Source organism: Tamandua tetradactyla, chromosome 8, assembly GCF_023851605.1.
Source record: "Tamandua tetradactyla isolate mTamTet1 chromosome 8, mTamTet1.pri, whole genome shotgun sequence".
Classification (NCBI taxonomy): Eukaryota; Metazoa; Chordata; class Mammalia; order Pilosa; family Myrmecophagidae; genus Tamandua; species Tamandua tetradactyla.
The window spans coordinates 85284210-85305197 of NC_135334.1; the positions used below are offsets into that span (position 1 = coordinate 85284210).

Consider the following 20988-nt stretch of genomic DNA (forward strand, 5'->3'; position numbering starts at 1 on the left):
AGGCCCCGCCCCCCAGCGCGTTGCCAGGAGACGGTGCCCAACCTTCCCCCCCACAGCTCCGGGCTCGGATTCTCACGCTCTGCTACCCCTGTGGGCATTGTCTCACCACTTCCCCGAGGCCATCTGAGAAGTGGAGGTGGGCCAGGAGGGTCCAGGGATAGGCCATTTCCAAGTGGCGGCGGGAGAGGCGTCGCCTGGCATGCTCCTCGAGGCAGTAGTCAGTGGGATGGCCATGGTATTCAATGGCTCCAGCCCTTGCTGACGCCATCTACAGAGCGGACTGTTGGGGGCCGAGCTGATGACAAAGGACGGACTGCGAGCGGTTTGGTCCAGGATTGGATTCCACGCCATCATTTGTCTTCACCCTCCTATTGATCATAGGTACACGAAGATCATCTCATTAAGAAATGGGGTGGATTATGCTCACCAGCTGGATTGGGAAGCATAAATGAGAATGTATGGATAGTAACTCGCACAGGGTCTGAAATGTTAATCCCTAATAAATGGCAGCCATTATTATTACTATGAACACATGGGGATGTTACTGCTTTTCAGCACGTGTGCGGTCAGTAGTGATTGTCCAATAAGCATCTATTAACCAAATACTATACTAGGAACTTTATAGGCATTGCTCTTGTTTTAGTTTGTCCAAAGTTACATAGGGAATAAACAGTAGAGCAAGGATTTAAACTTGGTTTAAAGTCGATATAAATCTGACATTGCTCCCACTATGTGTAGCAGCTAAATTATGCTGTTTAAATACCATGTGTAAATGGTACAAAAAAGCACAGACCATAAAAAAAATTGTTAAGTTTTTCATCAACAGCTTTGCTTTTCAAGACACTGAAATAAAGTAAAGAGGCAAGCCACAAATTGGAAGAAAATATTTGCAAAACATTTTCGACAAAGAACTTCTAACTAGAATTTATAAAGAACTCTTACAACTGAATAAGAATACAATCCAATTTTTAAAATGGGCAAAAGATTTGAGTAGACACTTCAGCAAAGAAGATGTATGGGTGTAAGCACATGAAAAATTGCTCAGACATCACTAGTCACTGGGGAAATGCAAATTCAAAGAACAATGAGATATCACAGCATGGCCTAGCTACTAGGAAGGTGAAAATTAAAAAGATTAATCTTCACAAATGTTAACAGGAACATGGAAAAAGTGGAACTCTTGTACACTGCGTATGGGAATATAAAATGGTACAACCACTTTGGAAAACAGTTTGGCATTTTTTTAAAAGCTAAGCATAGACCTACCATGTGATCCAGCCATTCTACTCCTAGGCATTTATCCAAAAGAAATGAAAGCATATGTGCACAAAATGCATGTGTGTGAATATGAATATTCATAATTAGCATTATTTGTAATAGGCCTAAACTGGAAACAACCCAATAGATGAAAGAAAAACAAATTGTGGTATATCTGTCCAGTGGGATATGAAGGAATGAATGAATGATACCCCCAACAACATGGATGAATCTCAAGATAATTACACTGAGTGAAAAAAGCCAGGCTGAAAATAAAATAAAATTAAAAGAGTACATACTATCTGATTCTGTTTATAGAAAATTATAGAAAATCTAAACTATCGTGATAAACGATCAGTGGTTGCCTGGGGATAGGGATGAGGGGATGGGTGGATAGGGATGGGTGGGGTGAGGGGAAGTAATCACAAAGGGAGAGGAGAAAACTTTTTTAGGGTAATAAATGAGGTTCATTATCTTGATTATAGTGATGGTTTCAGTGGTATATACATATGTCAAAATTCCCCAGATTTGTATACTTTAATCTTGTGCAGTGTATTGTGCACAATACACTATACCTCAAAAAAAATTGTAAAATGAAAGACATATCTAATACAATTTGAAAAGCCTCAATATTTCAGCCTAATTTGAGCCTGGGAGTCCAGAAAATCACTGTACAAATTGCCTTCAATATTATAAAATGGGGCCGGTACTGCCATTTTTTTTTTAAAAAAAGTTTTATATAATGAATAGAGCATAATAAAAAAGGGAAGACAGTAATAAGGATTATTTTTAAAAACCTTAATAGAAGAAATCAGAAATCCTCTAAGGGATGGGTATTACAAGATTTTTTTTTTTAATAGCAGGAGAAGTAAATATTTTTCTTAAATATTACAGACAAAGTGTAGGAGAACTAAAGGTAAATAGTAAGATTTATGGAAGTTAATCTTTTTATAGAAAAGATCCTTTCGTAATGAATCTTGGAATTTGTATTCAGATTTTCATTGTTTATATAGGTACTTTTAAGTTCAAGAAAACACAGAGGCTTCAATAAATGATAATAAACACTGTGCTGAAGTGAAGACCAAGAAAATTTCAGAGACTTTTGAAAACGTGTATTTTTCCTGGTGCCTGCCCATGAAAAACTTAAATAGGTGGAAAGACATTCCCTACTCATGGATAGGAAGACTAAATATAGTTAAGATGTCAATTCTCCCCAAATTGATCTATAGATTCAACACAGTACAAATCAAAATTCCAACAACCTACTTTGAAGATTTAGAAAAGCTAATTACTAAATTCATCTGGAAGGGAAAGAGATCCCGAATAGCTAAAAGTATTCTAACAAAAAAGAATGAAGTGGGAGGATTAACACTCCCTGACTTTAGAACTTATTATAAAGCCACAGTGGTCAAAACAACATGGTGCTGGCACAAAGATAGAAGCATTGACCAATGGAATTGAGTTGACAATCTATGGTCAACTGATTTTTGACAAGGCCCCCTAATCCTCTGAACTGGGACAAAATAGTCTTTTCAATAATTGGACATGGAAGAACTGGATATCAATAGCCAAGAGAATGAAAGAGGAACCCTATCTTACACCCTACACAAAAATTAACTCAAAATGGATCAAACACCTAAATATAAAAACTAGCAGCATAAAGCTTCTAGAAGAAAATGTAGGGAAACATCTTCAAGACCTAGTAATAGGAGGTAGCTTCCTAAACTTTACCCCCAAAGCACTAGCAACAAAAGAAAAAATAGATAAATGGGAACTCCTCAAAATCAAATGCTTCTGCACCTCAAAAGACTTTGTCAAAAGGATGAAGAGGCAACCAACTCAATGGGAGAAAATATCTGGAAATCACATATCAGGCAAAGGTGAGACTTCCTGTATATACAAAGAAACCATACAACTCAACAACAAAAGAGCAAACAACCCAATTAAAAATGGGCTAAAGATATGAATAGGCATTTTTCTAAACAGCAAATATAGATGACTCAAAAGAAAATGAAGAGATATTCATTTTCACTGACTATAAGGGAAATGCAGATCAAGACTATAATGAGATACCACCTCACTCCTATAAGAATGGCTGTTATTAAACAAACAGGAAACTATAATTATTGGAGAGGATGTGGAGAAATTGGACACTTATGCACTGCTGGTGGGAATGTATAATGGTGCAGTCACTATGGAAGACTGTTTGGTGGTTCCTTAGGAAACTAAATATCTAATTGTCCTATGACCCAGCAATAACACTAGTTGATATATACCCAGAAGAGCTGAAAGCAATGATACAAGCAGATATTGAACATTTGCTGTGAACAGATAATGCTGTTCATAGCAGCATTATTCATAATCGCCAAAAGATGGAAACAAACCAAATGGCTATCGACAGATGAGTGGATCAACAAAATGTGGTATATACATATGATGGAGTATTCTGTAGCAGTAAGACAGAATGATGTCCTGAAGCACATGACAAGATGGATGCGACTTGAGGACCTATTACTGAGTGAAATTAGCCAAACATAAAAAGATAGACACTGTATGATTCCACTTTTATGACCAATATAAAGGTATAATCAGAGGCTATAAAACAGAATATAGGGGACTTAGAGGTACATAGAAGCTAGAGATGGGTGAACTGTTAGCTAATGAGGTTGAACTCAAACGTAAGGGAATAGATAGGAGTGAAGGTGGTTCTCTAGTGTGTCTATAAGTAATATTGCCATATTGAAGATGAACAAGATGGAAAGGAGTTGTATAGACCTATGCGTCCTACTGATTAACACTAGAAATATGAATTAGTTCTCGCAAGAATTACTTCAAAGATATGATTCATGTACAAAGAAAGTTTGAGTTGAGAGTACGGGGGAAAACTGCTATACATGCTATGAGCTATGTCAAAAGGAAGCCATCAGCACTACCACAGCAACAGCAGAGGTAAATAATAGGGGGAGGGACAAGAGTTAAGAGGAGGCTTAGATGTCCTATTTGGTGAGGGTGTGCTTATTGGTTTTCTTTCTTTTAGGAACAATGAAATTATCTGAAATTGAGAATGTTGATGGACTGTGGACTTTGGGCCCTCTACATGATGCTCAATGAATGCAGGTGGCTAGAGGGTGCACTGACGGAGAAGTAGATTGGCAAACAATGGTGTATACTAACAAATGAAGGAAGTGCTACTACAAAAAGAACAAAGTCATGAGGCATGCAATGAGGTGAATGAACATGTGGGACATTTGGTGATAAGTCAGAAACAAAAGAAGAAGAATGGTATGGTCACCTTTAGAAAATACAGATAAGAAAACAGGGGCCTAGATCGTAAGCTTTTGGAACAGACACATTAAGTCCGGGGTGATGATTACTATATATTTCTAGATTTTGAGAGGCTATTTTATATATAACCTGATTGTGTTAGTTAGAGTCAGTTGTCAACTTGGCCAGGTGAGCATACCTAGTCTTGTTGCTGAGGACATAAGCCAATGGTGCGTGAACCTCATCTGTTGCCAATTACATCTGCAGTCAGCTAGGAGGCGTGTCTGCTGCAATGAGTGACGTTTGACTTAATTGGCTGGTGCTTAAATGAGAGATCGCAACGTAGCACAGCCTAACAGCTTGGCATTCCTCATCTCAGCACTTGCAGCTCAGCCCGGGCCCTTGGAGATGGAGAAAGAAATCACCCCGGGGAAAGTTGTTGGAACCCAGGGGCCTGGAGAGAAGACCAGCAGAGACCATCCTGTGCCTTCCACGTAAGAAAGAACCTCAGTGGAAAGTTAGCTGCCTTTCCTCTGAAGAACCAACAAAATAAATCCCCTTTTATTAAAAGCCAATCCGTCTCTGGTGTGTTGCATTCCAGCAGCTAGCAAACTAGAACACTGATATTTAGAGATAAGAACAAAGCTGAACAGGTTGGAGTTAAAATGATTCAGAACATAGGGATAAGGAAGACAGTGTCTATATTTTAAAACCACACATACTCTTTGAGACCATTGGAAGAAGGGTTCATTTGGTCTGGAACTGAAAATTTCTGTAGTGCATAATCTAATTCAACCTATCCGTATAGTTCATTTGAACAATTGAAACTCAGGCAGTCCAGAATAAGAAAGAGGTCCTTTAATCCTGTATAGATTATTGTAATGCCTAGAAACATCCTAGAATATATTAAGCAGATAATCAAAAAATATTGGCAAAGTCCCCTGAGGGATAGGAGAAAGAATATGGAACTATTAAACCTTACCATTAGGGAATCCCCTGATACTGCGTCAAACTATAGGGATACCCAAATCAATAGGCCATGCCCTCGATCATGCTTTTGTGAAGCTTATGTAGGTAGCAGAAAAGCTTAGACTACCTATAGACATGCCTAAGAGTTACTTCTGGAGGACCCCTTTTGTTCCTCCGATGTAGCCTCAGTCTCCCTAAGCCCAACTCTGCAAATGGAATCATTGCTTTTCTCTTACGTGGGACCTGATATCCAGGGGTGAAAGTCTCCTGGTGATGTGGGAGATAACTCCCAGGGATGAATCCAGACCTGGCACAATGGGATCAACAATTCCATCCTTACCAAAAGGGGGGAAGCAGTTTAATTAAATAAGTAGCAGTGGTAGAGAGAGTTCAAGTTGAGTCAAGAGGCTACTCTGGAGGTTGATCTTAGGCAAGCTTCAGGTAGAACTTGCTACCTATCATAACCTGCCAACCCCCAACCAGGACCATTCCAGCCAATCCTAAGGAACACTTAGAGCAAGATATAAGATTCCATAAAGGTTCCATGCACTAGAGTAACTTTCCAGAAACCTACAACCTCCAGGTGGGTCCCTGGTCCAAATAAGTCCTGAACCTAGCCGAGCCTCTCCAGAACATCAGATGGTTCCGTCTCCCTACCCCATATTACCAATGAAAAATCTTAAATTGCCATATCCCAAACGCCCCTAAAGAGAGGCATGGAAAGATCAAAGGTAATGATGGAGTTATGCATAGAAGATAGGATTTAACAAATGAATATGAATGCTGAATCATTAAATAGATATCTCTTAGTCTCCAGTATTAAAGAGCAGCTAGGAGTAAAAACCTAAAGTTTTAAAATTGTGACCCATGTCAAACTCTGAAATATGTTCTACAACTAATTGCGGTGCTGTGCTTTGAAATTTATAGCTTTTTTGTATATATGTTATTTTTCACAAAAAAGAAGGAAAAAAAATAGATTGTGATGATAAAAAAATATTTAAGACCTCCAGCCTCCCATATTCTGTGGCAGCTAAAAGGAAAAATATGAGAGGATCGTATGGTAGCCCATGACAAGCTCTGGGATATATTTTGTAACTACTTGTTAAAGAGTGCTTTGAAAACTATTGTTTTTTATTTCTTTGCTTTGTATATATTTTTCACTGTACAGTTAAAAAAAGTTAAAAATAAAAAAATAGAATGATTTGGTAATAAAACTTTATTCATGGGTTGGCCGTTGAGATGGAGTGAGGTAATTTTGACTAGTTGTGGCACATGGACCACTTCCCATAGAATCAAGTCTAAGCCTTAGGCTTATAAAGGACTGTTAATAAAAACTGGAAAACTCTTCACAGAGTAGGATATAGTAAGTAGTACTTTGGTTCACTTCTAAGGGAATTAATCAGAAATGGAGAGAAAAGCACTGATTCTCCACTTAGCCTAGACTAGGGTTACCAGATAAAATAAAGAACAACAAATTAAATTTGAATTCCAGGTAAACAATGAATATTATAAAAATATAAGTATGTTTCAAATATTACTTTGCACGAATATATGGTACATACTGTAAAAGATAAACTGAAGCAATTAAAAATGTTATTGTTCAAGTACAATAGCTTTTAGGCCTTCTGATCTGTCCACAATCGCATTCTGCAGCAATAGAAACTCACCGAGAAGAACAAAAATCTGGTGAGCAGGAATAGTTGACCCTGAATTGAATGATCTCAACCCTCAATATAGGTGGCTGGATAAAGTTTTGAATTGCAGCTCATAAAATCCCAGAGAATGTATGCATATATTATTCATTCAACAGCATTTACTGAGAATGTACTATATATATATGCTAGCTTTGTATACACTACATAAGTGCTAGGGATGAAAATAAAATATATGCACAACAAACAATACAATATAGTATATGTTAACAGATATAAACAAATTGTAAAGAGAAGAAACAACAGGAATTCATCAATGTAATGGGACATCCTTCTAAAATGGCTCCTAATGATGCTCGCCTCTTGATATGCATGCCTGTATACAACCCCATCCCCTTGGAAGTGGGCTAGACAGAGCGATTTGCTCTAACAAAGAGAATATGGTAAAAGTAATGGAATGTCATTTCCAAGATTAGGTCTAAAAGATTGTGACTTTGGGCGGGCCACAGTGGCTCAGCAGACAGAGTTCTTGCCTGCTGTGCTGGAGACCCGGGTTCGATTCCCAGTGCCTGCCCATGCAAAATAAAAAATTAAAAGATCTTAACTACCATTTGCTGACACACACACACACACTCTCTCTCTCTCTCTCTCTCTCTGTCTAGCTCTTCCCACTTGCTTTGCTTTTGAAACCAGCTGCCATTTTGTGAGCTGCCCTAATGAGGAAGCTCACATGGAAAAGAATTGAGGGTAAGAAAGAACAGTAAACAAGAAACCCTGACAACAACCATGTGGGTTGAGTTGGATGTGAATACCCGCCCCCGTGGAGCCTTGAGATGGCTACAGCCCTGGTTGACACTTGGATTGCAAATTTTGTGAGAGACCCTGAAGCAGAGGTCCCAGCTAGCCATGCCTGGATTCCTGCTCCATATTAACTGGGAGGTAATAAATGTCATAAGCCCTTTGTTATGTGGAGCTGTTTGTTATGTAGCAATACGTAAATAATATAATTAGGAAGAAAAGCTAAGGCAATTGAAACGGAAGGAACAGCACTTGCAAATGAGAGCATATAATACAAATTAAATTCTGGAATGGAAAATGATCTTGTGTCGCTGGAGCATGAAGTATTCTGACTATTTTATGTAGAAAAATATTTAATACAGGGAATTGGGGACTTATACAATTGCTGGAGGGGCTGGAGGAATGGTTTCTAGTTTGAGCCTCTAGGAATGCCTACCAGATCAATATCTCTGAACTGGCCCACTACTGTCAATTATCTTTTCCATAATATGTGGGGAAGCAGGAGACAGCTACTACTACAGTCACAACTGCTTCCACAATTATGAAGTGAGCAGCTGGACCTAGAACCTAAGTCTGATTATTGCTACAACTGTTATTGCCTCTCAATACCCCTGGAGTAGGCTGGACTCTTAAACTTTGCTACAGAAAAGCCTCTTGGCCCCATGCCTAGCAGCTGCCCAGGAATTTTTCCTGGAGGACTGGGACCAGAGGGTTCAGGTGGAGGTGCCTGCTGCGGATGGACACCAGGTGCATCTGGGTGAAGGTGACTTTGCAATCAAGAATTTCCCTGTGCTGGGTACGTGCATGATCTTTTATTTGTCCATCATGTTTCTTTTGCTTCCTTTTGCTTCAATCGGCCTATCATGTAAAAGGCTACTGAGTTGATTCAGAGGTCCTGCATGTGGACTTGGTGGGTTTGAGCCCCACTATCTGTGACCCCAGGTTTGGGGCTCTCCTTTTGATTTTGTACAGTTGTGCAGTTTGCATTTGTGTGGGGACCCAGTTATATGTAAAGAGCTCCTAATGTGATATTCTATCTTTGTGATCTCTGTTAGTATTTCTCAGCCATGGGAAACTCTCAAAGTGTGCCAAGTTCCTTGGGAACTACTCTTAATGATTAGTCTAAATTTTGAGAGCATCATTAAAAAAATTGTTAGTACACTATTGCAATTCTGTGTGGCCACGATATAAATTTAATAAAGAGGTGGCGTGGCCAAAAGATGGGACTCCTGACCTTCTGGCAATTATTCAATTAAAGATGTATTACAAGGACAAAATAATGAAATTTAGTGAAGATAGCAGATGTGCTGCTACTGCAGTTGGTTGGCGGTTATGTACAGTATGGCTAGCAATGGCAGACTTTCACAAGAAAGAGAAATCCACAAATGGAAGAAAAAATTACAGTTAGAAATAAATATGCAGACTTCCATCTCTGCTTTAGTGACAGGCCTTCCAGAGAAATTAAATAAAGGAAATACTATAAAATGCTGGCCTGTCAGTTTTTAAAGTAAGAGGTCAAAAAAGAAAAAAAACAGACCTAGACAAAAGTTAAAGCTATCTTAGCTAAAAAGGATTGAGATCCAAAAATCTGGAGTCCCTGGGAAGACATCAAGAAATAACATACAATTTAAAAATTGTCAAATGTGCTAATTGTCAAATTGGCACAAAGTCCCTTTAACACTCCCTGCTTGGCCAGTACCTAAAACTATGGCTATAAGGGAATACTCTGCTGGGGAATTAACTGAATTGAAAAAACTCCTCCTAGTAACTAAGAAGCAAATGCTTTAGCCCATATCCTTCACCTGCTGAGGAGGCTGCTTTATGATACATAAATAGGTGGGCATAGAGGAGAAGCCATGGAGCAGCAGAGGACAAAAGCTTTAGGAATCTCTCTCAAATACTCTGATTTAATTACTGTTGTATAAGACTGTGAAGTTTGTTCCTGGCTTCACCCTGGTTCAGTACCGCATAATAGTGAACATATACATAAAGCCGATATGCCTCTAAAGGATTCAACAAAACTGTGAAGAAAAAAATACTTTCATGAAGTTCAAAATGCATGCAAAATTAAATCTTTTTTTTTTTGAGAACAATGTAATGCCTATATGTTCCATGAAACCTTGTCAAAAGATTGCATATTACTGTTTCAAAATGCATTGACTCAAGTGTTTTGAGTATTTAGCATTATTCTGACAAGTTTGATCTCAATGGTAATTGTATGTTATTAGATGTTTGCTTGAAGAATGTTTCTAAAATTATTTTAATTAATTTTAGTATATAAAGTATAAAGGTTGTATTTTTTTTAAAAGGAAAAAGAAGTAATTTTGTCCTAAATAGCTGGTTGTTACAGAATTAAAAAAATGTAAAACAAAACCTGAATGAATATAAGAAGTCACAGAAAGTTTGCAGAAAAGGAAATTATAGTCAAAGTTAGGAAAGACTTGGGGGGGTCTATCTATAAAATTATTTTAAAACCTTAGTATTAAATAATATATATTGATATAAACTACAGTTTAGTTTTATCTCTGTTAATGTGACAAAGTTTTCTTAAATTATTGGTCTATTTTAGTAAAAAGTTATAAAAGTTGTTTTCTAAATAATCAGTTTCAAGAGCAAAAAGTCTGTGCTTCATCAGAATAACTTCTCGTACTTTATGTTAACTTTATCATGTCCTTGGTTGCTTAAAAACAGCAAGTTTTTTCACTTATAAAAGAGCTAAGTCTTTCCCTTAACTTTAGTTAAATAAGAAACCAAATATTGTTTCATTGCTGACAACTTTTAACATTTTGCTTTCTCAAGGTCAAATCCTGAAGGGTATCTTTTTATTTCAAATAGATGCAAAAGATTTGTTCTTTCATCTTGAAAAAATGAAGTGGTGAAATACTTAAGTTCATTTGATATGCTGTAAGTTGCATGAGAAATGTTTAGACAGTGTTATAAAAATTAAAAGAAATTTTCTAGCCTTCTGTTGGTTATAGATCTGCAAAATATTAAACAACAATATAATATTGCTAGTTATAGTTTTAGTTATTTCAAAAGCTATTATATAGCACAGAAACACCCACATTTCCTTGATAATTAAATTGTTTTACTCTGATGCTTCTCTGAAAATGCTTGCAGGCAGCTATAGGTCAAAGCTTCATCTTCAACAAAAAGAGACTTTTAAAAGAAACATGGCAAGTATATAAATTATCTTCTACTGGTTAACTGACATAACCTTAGTAAACACGTAAAAAATAAAACTGAACCTTAGTTCTAACTGAAGTGGTCACATGTTTAAACTAGGCTCTTAGTAATATGCCTGGTGTTTCCCCATCTGAGTTACTGGCTAGACCCCTTTCTGCAGTCCCTAAAACTATGAAGTATTAGCCACATCATATGGACATGCTCCAGAAGTGGATGATAATACCTTATTACTACAGACACCTTTAGTTCTGCCTACCAGAAAAAGTTCAGTTGCTTTAGCTCATCAGTGGCCACTGCCTCTAGACTAGTCCTGTTGCTTAGTGCCAGAGGGAATGGTGAGCGCATGTTTTCCAGAGGACCAATGAAGCTGTACTACAACAACTGTACAAAGAACATACCTTCCAGAGCTATTATTGCCAGAGTAATGTGGTTGAAGCCTAAACAGACACAATTGGCATTAAGGCCTGCTCCTATGAGGGAGCAGCATGTATAGTATTGTAAGCTTAACACCCAATGTGGCTCAGAAAAAAGACCTGTGCATTAATTAGTATTAAGTGCTGCACATATATAAATATATCTCTTCAATACTAAATCATGTACAAGATGATATTTATCATGTTAACAATTATATTTAACCGGACTCATCTTCTGAATGGTTAATGAATTTACCTATGAAGTGGAGAGTACCATTAGTGTGGCCTTTATTTTGTTTCCATATGTTTGTCTTGCATATGTGGGTTTATGTCCAGACCATCTTCCAGATTAATATAAAAATTTCTTTGCCTTTGTGCAGCAGGAAGAAATTATAGAAAATTGAACTTTCACGCACTTTCCCTTTATAAGAAATACTCACAAGACGCCATTTCTTATGAATGAGAAAATATCACATAAAAGAGGGGGGATTTGATAGCTGGATAAAACAAAACAAAACAAAACAAAACAATATAATCCTTCAGCTGGAAAATGCTATAGTCTTCAGTAGCTAAAAAAAACTGTTCAGTATAATCATTCACTCAAGCAGCCTTGAATTATTTTAAGCATAAAAAGCCCTTGTTGAAACAGTTTGTTGTTGGTCTAATCTCAAAGGGCTTGCTCTCTGTTCCCAGAAACCCTCCCTTGCTCTGCTTGTAGGAATGAAATATCAATGAACTAATATCAGCACCTTCCTGCTCTGGAAGGACAAGATCAAAGGTCTGAATTGCCAAATAATAATAATAATAATAATAATAATAATAATAATAATAATAATAAGACCTACCAGATAACAGGATATGCTGACCAAACAAAATGAAGCAAGTGACCATTACTCAATTTTAATGAATCCTGTGACCTTTAGGTTTTGATTTTTTTTTCTACTTTCATCTGGGCCTTTGCTATTTCTTTGTCTGTTTGGGGTTTATAAAAGCCCAAACCACCCCTCTGAACTGGTCTTGGAAAGATTTTCCTCCAGTTCCTTGATGATGCAGCTTCAATAAACTCACATTTTCACCAAGATAAGAAAGAGACTTGTTTCTCTGATGTGGGATGAGGCATGCCGGACTATTTAGAACCATGTTTCCTGACAGTAACATGCACATTAATTAGTGGAACCTAATTTGCTTCTATAGACCTAGCTGTAGGAGAGTCTGGGAAATGTAGTTTATTTTTCTATCCTTGGTAGTTTAGGAAGGCACACCAGAAGGTATTTGAAATAGATACCAAATATCAGTTCATCATAACCACCCCATTCAGTGATGTGTTTGGACTTCTGGAGAAAATGGGGATCCCTCAAAGGTTTCTGGACATAAAAATGACATAACAAGCTTTGTATTGGAGAAAATTCCCTGTGGTGGTAATGAGTGGGATCAAAGGATGGACTGGAGGTATGACAATGAGGTTGCTGAGACTAGACACCAGGAAAGAAATGATATAGTTGAAAAGTTATAAAAGTTTGCATTCAGGTTAGGGAAATAGCATGGAGAGATCACAGAGTGTGTAAGAGAAAGTAAATTGAGTTCATTTCAATTTAGCTAGTATTTAATGTCATCATTTAAGCTCCATGACCCTTGATTTATGTATCCTAATCATAGTACTCCAGGGACTGTATTTTCATACTCTGTTATCAACTGTAATAATTCTTTGTCCTTTATCAAGCTTAGACTTCTATGGTTCTGGCTTGCAGTGGTACTGGAGTGAAAGGAATGCAGCTGCAGCATGGCAATGAAAATTAACTTCAAAATAATCTTGTGCTTGCAAAACCATGAAAGGGATATAAATACATATGCCCCAGCAAAACCTAAAATTCCCTTTCCTCTCCCACCTACAAGTACCATCGCAGCCTGCAATTGCTCTGGGACATCTCCCTCCACAAGTCCCAAAACTTCTCTTGATACCCAGCCTTGCGCAGTGAGTATTTCTCTTCCTCATTCTCTTTCTCCCTCACCGCATCCACCACCACTTCCTTTCCTTTATTATGCAGCAGACTTTCTCCAGCAGGATAAATCCTTTCTTTTGGGGAAGGGTGATAAAGGAGGAAATTAGGCTGGCAATAAGAGGAAGGAAGGTCATGTGTTTTTTTCCTGCCACTATTCTCACTATTAACTATCAGATATTTTTTCTTATATCTTTAACCTCCAAGCTAAAGTATTCTATCCCTATTCTCTCCCAGGCTTCAACGATCATTTGAATGTTAATAGCTTAAAAAACTGTAGTTCATCTTTCAGAATCCCCAAAATGTCATTGTGATGATCAAAATGCAGTGATGGCTCTTCTCTGCCAATCAGAGAAAGTTTTTAGCCAAGAAGTGACCATGCCACAAAATCTGTCACTTACCTTCTAAGCCTCATTTAAAAAAAAAAAATCATTTCTTCCCTGCTACCATGACAGACTAGGCTGCAGCCACAATGTACAACTGACTGTCCAGGCAGCGTGACTTCCTCTTTCACATCTCTGTGCCTTTGCCAGAGCAGAAAGCCAAGACTGTTGTTTTCTCATCTTTTGTCTGTAGAAAGTATTACTTACCCTTAAAAACCCAGACAAATACTACCAACTTCAGAAAGACTTCCCAAATAAAGTAAGTAAGTAAGTAGAAGTCTCTCCTTTGGGTTCCCATAGCCTGTGTGCAGTCTGTTTAAATTTCTGTGAGTTGTAAATTGTGTCTCTCTTCATCCAGATGCTGAGATCTCTGTTTAATTGGTTGAATGTGGTATGCGGTATGTGGGCAAGGGTGGAATAGGCTGGAGGAACGTGGAAGGAGAGACAACTAGGAAAGTGGAAAGCGTTAGACTATGATGGGATTTGTTTTGCCCTGCTCTGAGTGTGTCCACATTATCCTAAAAAGTTATCTCACCGGCAGCTCAGAGAATTATTTTCTCTAGTATATGGTTGGCAAATGACTATCCTTAGTGATTTCTATTTATTCCAATTTTATATCCTTCTGATTTTCTATCTTTCATAAAATGATTTGATGTTAGATGGTATAATTTTCATACAAACAAATTGTGGTACATACATAGAGTAGATTACTATTCAGCAACAGAAAAAAATAAGCTATCAAACCATGGAAAGACATGGATGAATCTTCAGTGTGTATTGCTAAGTGAAAGAGATTAGTCTAAAAAGGTTACATACTGTATGATCCATTTAAAGAACATTCTGGAAAAGGCAAAAACAAAAAGGTAAAATAGGAAGTTGCGGGGGCTTGGAGGGGCATGGAAGAGGGTTGAAGAGGTAAAGCAGAAGGGATTTTTTTTGGTTGATGAGACTATTCTATATGATACTTTAATGGTGGTTACACAGCACTATGAGCTTGTCAAAACTCATAGAATTTTACAAAGAGTGAACCTTTATGCAAATGATTCAAAAATAATTTAGGAGGTTGGGGGTTCCCAGGGTGGAATACAGGTTGTGACAAAAGAATCTGACTGTATTTAAGATGTCTGAAACAACCTCACTGAAGGGGCTGAGAGGACAAAGGTGCTCACCTAAATAACTTTGAAAATGAGTGGATTTTATAAGACTAAATGCAAAAGGAACTACTTATATGCACTGTATGCTGATAAAGTTGTTTTCCACAGGGCTATGGGTTAACAGTTATGCATACTAGAATTGAAGGATTAAGAAAATAGATGATGGACAGTGGGAGGTTTCCTCTTACTGGTGGAAGCGGGAGGTTATCTATAAGCAAGGGGAGAAGGGTAGAATGATTCATGTGTTCATGGATTACAGTTGGAGACCCCAGGATGAACTCATGTTTAGATTAATATAGATTCAGATGGTTACTTTGCTGGCTTGAAGCTATTATGTACCTGAGAACCAGCCATGTTCTTCTTTTTTTTCTTTCTTTATAATGCAAGCCCTTGCATGGTGTAGTAGTTAGGGTTCTCTAGAGAAATAGAATCAACAGGAAATATCTGTAAATATAAAATTTATAAAAGTGTCTCACGTAACCATGGGAATGTAGAGTCCAAAATCCGCAGGGCAGGCTGTGAAGCTGATGACTCGGATGGAGGGTCTGGATGAACTCCGCAGGAGAGGCTCACTGGCGGAAGCAGGAAGAAGAGCCTGTCTCTTCTGAATCCTCCTTGAAAGGCTTCCAGTGATTAGATTAAGCATCACTCATTCCAGAAGGCATGCCCCTTGGCTGATTACAAATGGAATCAGGTGTGGATGCAACCGACGTGATAATGATTAAGGTTTCTAAATGTCCTCGTAGCAACAGACAGGCTAGCACTTGCCCAAATGGACAAACAGGTACCTCCACTTGACCAAGTTGACACATGAACCTCACCATGACACATGGCAATCCAAATTTATTGAACTACTAATGCTAAGTTACACAAAATTGAACCACATTAATTAAGGCTTTTAGTTTACATTTGACCACCTCAAAGTAATTATAACATTAGGTTGGTCAATTAAAATACTGTAGCTCCCTGTTGGATAGACGCACAGTCTTTACACTCAAACATTAATGCATACAAAACAACAAGGCATTGTTAAATAAAACAGCAATAGTTACTACAAATTAAGCCTTGTGACCAATTGCACATGATTAAAATTACTTCCCACATCCGCAGTACTTGTCCACCATTTAACATCTCAACCAAAATGTTACACATCTGAAACAATCACTAACAGGCAGAAATACTAAACCTATATATTTGTTATTGCAAATACACTTATGCATGAGCAAGCAAGGGATTCACAGTGAGACTCTACAGCTGCAGAAGCCTGAAAATGATTTATAAAAATTGTTAAATCACTAAAAAATTGTCTGAAAATATACACTTCTTGTTGTAGACCCCCACTGTACACACAACTACAAACATTGTTCCTTTAGTAAACAAAAAAGGAAACATAAAAAGAGATTTGAAAAATCTTGACATTTCCTTCCCTACAGATACTAAAGGCAATGTCTTTAAGACATTATACTGAAAGGGCTATCATATTTTAAATTCTCTCTCTTTTTTTGGTATGCTGTATGGCAGGTCACATTTCATTCTTTTTCCACGTGAGTATGGTGTTATTGCAGCACCGTTTGTTGGATTTTTGCTTGTTTTTTTTGTTTGGGAAGCACATGGGCCGGAAATCAAACCTGGGTCTCCTGCATGGCAGGAGAGAATTCTACCACTGAACTGTCCTCGCATCCCTGGACTATCATATTTTAAAGACAAAAGCACTGTCTCCATAGGTGTTTCAAAAATTAAAAAACAAACAAACATGCAGCTGTGTTAATCAAAAACACTTATTCTGTACAATACAATGATAATGATCTTGAATTTCCTACAAAAAAAAATTGCAATAAGCTACAAGTATCAAAGAAGTGAAGTTACCTGGAATAGTCTATAAAGGAGCTCTTTGGACTTTCTTTTATTAAGCTAAAATAGTGGTGCTTTTAGGATTTATATTACTGAACTCTCCAATGCAAAGTTTATGGGTGTGTTAAAGTGTACAGTACACCATTTTCATACATGTACATCATTGGTGGATGAAAAAATGTCTTTTAAGCAGTAATACTGGATGTAGGCTCTGGTTTTACACTAGTTGCATACTCTAGGACTATTATATAAGTAAAAAATCTCTCTTGTGATACTAGAAAGTAATTGTGCAAACTGAAGTAGTAGCTTTCATCTACTTCTTAAAGGGTGCCACCACAGGAAAGTCCATTTAAGATGTTGGTAGGTTTAACAACGTTGGAATGCTGGCACTGTTGAATTGGGCAACAGTTCTTCAGACCTGGCTCAGAGCTACAATGCAGTTAGTATATTAAAGCAGCTGGTACGTTGTCTTTTTGTGGGTCTTTCCAGGTACTGGAGTTTTTCTATTAATTTGCATACTAGGTCATAAAAGATCTCATTAACGTCTACTTTTTATTTTGCAGAAGAGTCTAAGAATGCATACTTGTCCATTGTCTTGCTAGATTTTGACCTTGCTCCTTTCCTGCAACTCTTTCATCCTCCAAGTTATACTATTACCAACCAGAATCACTGGAAAATCATCGCTTTTACTTCAAGAATCTGTTTCTCAAATCTTATAAATGATTAAATGTGGACTGTGCTGTGATGGAATAAATTAATGCATGGCTTTGTCCACTTTTCATGTGTAAATCCATCCTTGCTGTAAATTGTCCCATTCCTGCAGTTTTTCAGCATACACTGTTGTGCATCTACTTCAACTTGTTTACTATAAGAATCTTTTATTGTAGGATCATATTTTTAGACAAAAATTCCTTGAACAAACTGCATGGTCTTAGAAAGCTGTCCTTTAAAAAAAATAGCTATAAGACCCCGAAGTGGCATTAAAACAATTCATTACAAGTTCATCAAAATAATTTATTACTGTTTGAGACTTCTGGGTCAGGATTTTGCTTAGCATATGTCAAGAATTTAGTAAATCTTAGCTAATTCAGTTACAGAGCGGGCTTTCCAACACCTCCTGAGCCAAGAATGACCAGCTTATACTCAATGCATGGCGCAAAGTTGTCAAAATCTAGTACTCGAAAGTGCAGAAATAGGAAGGGGGCAGAGATGGTGGCTTAGTAAGGAGTGGGATTTAGTTCATCCTCCAGAGCAGCTAGTCAATAGCCAGGAACAGTACAGAACAACTGCTGGGCCATGTCAGTAACTGGACACACAACATATCCCAGTCTTGACCAGCTGGACCTGCTGGGAGCCCCCCCAGAAGTGTAAGTCCCCCAAGCTGCGGGAGCTGGTGCCCCTCCCCCACAGGCTGCTTCCCAGAGGGGAAAGGAAAGAGAGTTTTCCAGCAGCAGGGGCTGAACCCAACCAAACTCCGATTGTGGAATTAATTAACAATTCTGACTACTAAAAATGGGCCCCAGCTCAGCTGAACCTTGAGTAAACCCTTGGGGGTTGCTGGTTTTTGCCCTGGTGCAGAGGGAGCAGGGCTGGTGGAAAAAGAAAAACAAAACAAAACAAAACAAAAAACAGAGGTTTTTTTGGATTTAGAAAGGTCTGGGTCCTGAAGGAAAGGAGGGGGCACATAGGACCTGGAGATACACAGAACAACATACCAACTTAAGCTCTTGATTGGCAAACCTGAGGAATGGGGGTCGTGCTCTGACAAGGATTTTTCTCTTTTGTTTTGGTGGCTGTGTTTCTATGGCTTGACTGCTCTTTGGATACAGCTGCAAGGCTTCTCTGGCTCCATTGCCCCAGGCATAGGCAGAATTGAGCTTATTTGAGTGTTTGTCTGGAGCCTTTGCCTTCCCCAGGAGAGGGGTGGGGTCCAGCTCAGGTGGAATACCTCCCTAAAGGAGTTCAGACCCCAGGGTCTGGAAAAGTGAAGCGATTAAAGCCAGCCTACAACCTCTCCTGTCTCAACCCCCACCCCCACCCCAGCAGAGAGAGTTTGCTGAAGTTAAAGGTACTGCATCACCTTATGCTGGTGGGACTGCAGGCAGTCAAGCACCACATACTGGGCAGGATAGGAAAAATGGAGAGCAGAGGCCTCATAAGAAAGGCTTTCAATCTGCTGGGCCTCACCCTCAGGGAAAACTGATGCAGGTGACTTATTCTGCCTGACAGGAGGCTGATTTGGTCGGGGAAAATCTGGCTGGGGTCTATAATACCTACGTAGACCCTTCTAAGGAGGGAAAAAGGGCACCATACAGGCAGGGCAAGAAACAAGAAAACAAGAACTGAAAAATTCTAATCTGTTAAACTAAACCTAAACTAGAGGCCCAGAATAAGCTGAACTGAATGTCAGATAGACAAAGAACAGATAGACAACAAAGTCATCCAGCAAGAAAATCCTAGGTAAAAAAAAGTGAAACAATCTCCAGAATAAACTAATTAAGGTAATTAAATGCCTAGACGCCAGCCAAAAATAATGAATCATACTAGGAAAATTGAAGGTATGGCCCAGTCAAAGGAACAAACCAACAATTCAAATGAGATACAGGAGTTGAAACAATTAATTCAGAATGTTCAAACAGACATGGAAAAACTCATAAAAAATCAAATCAGTGAATTGAGGGATGATATAAAGAAGGCAAGGAATGAACAAAATGAAAAAATCAAAAGTCTGAAAAAACAAATCACAGAACTTATGGGAATGAAAGGCACAGTAGAAGAGATGAAAAAAACAATGGAAATCAACAATGTTAGATTTCAAGAGGCAGAAGATAGGATTAGTGAACTGGAGAATGGAATATCTGAAATCTGACAAGCAAAAGAAAATATAGGGAAAAGAATGGAAAAATATGAGCAAGGACTCAGGGAACTGAATGACAACATGAAGCACATGAATATATGTGTTGTGGGTCTCCCAGAAGGAGAACAGAAGGGAAAAGGAGGAGAAAAACTAATGGAAGAAATTATCACTGAAAATTTCCCAACTCTTATGAAAGACTTAAAATTATACAGATCCAAGTAGTGCAGCATACCCCAAAGAGAATAGATTCAAATAGATGTACTCCAAGACATTTACTAATCAGAATGTCAGAGGTCAAAGAGAAAGAGAGAATCTTGAAAGCAGCAAGAGAAAAGCAATCCATCATATACAAGGGAAGCCCAATAAGACTATGTGTAGATTTCTCAGCAGAAACTATGGAGGCGAGAAGACAGTGGGATGATATATTTAAATTACTAAAAGAGAAAAACTGCCAACCAAGAATTCTATATCCAGCAAAATTGTCCTTCAAAAATGAAGGAGAAATTAAAACATTTTCAGACCAAAAATCGCTGAGAGAATTTGTGACCAAAAGACTGGCTCTGCAAGAAATCCTAAAGGGACCACTAGAGACAGGTATGAAAAGACAGGAGAGAGAGGTGTGGAGAAGAGTAGAAATGAAGACTATTAGTAAAGGTTGAAAAAAGGAAAATTAGATATGACATATAAAATCCAAAAGGCAAAATGGTAGAAGAAAGTACTACCCATGCAGTATTAACACTAAATGTTAATGGATTAAACTCCCCAATCAAAAGACACAGACTGGCAGAATGAATTAAAACACTGGATCCATTGATATACTGTCTAGAGAAATGCATCTTAGACCAAAGGATAAACATAGGTTGAAAGTGAAAGGTTGGGAAAAGATATTTCATGCTAATAACAATCAGAAAAGAGCAGGAGTAGCTATATTAACATCCAACAAATTAGACTTCAAATGTAAAACAGTTAAAAGAGACAAAGAAAGACACGATGTATTAATAAAGGAGCAATTCAACAAGAAGACATAACAATCATAAATATTTATGCACCGAGCCAGAATGTTCCAAAATACATGAGGCAAACACTGAAAAGAGAAATAGACACATCTACCATAGTAGGTGGAGACTTCAATTCCACACTGTCATCAATGGACAGATCATCTAGACAGAGGACCAATAAAGAAACAGAGAATTTGAATAATACAATA

At 37.9% G+C, this 20988-nt stretch overlaps 1 long non-coding RNA gene across 1 annotated transcript; it reads left to right on the top strand.

Annotated features, from left to right (window-relative positions):
• The first annotated feature begins 41 nt into the window (after window positions 1-41).
• On the top strand, window positions 42-17682 carry LOC143644683 (uncharacterized). The gene is made up of 3 exons (XR_013156816.1): window positions 42-381; window positions 7805-8081; window positions 17488-17682. It is a non-coding gene; the product is annotated as an uncharacterized LOC143644683 (long non-coding RNA).
• The last annotated feature ends 3306 nt before the right edge of the window (window positions 17683-20988 follow it).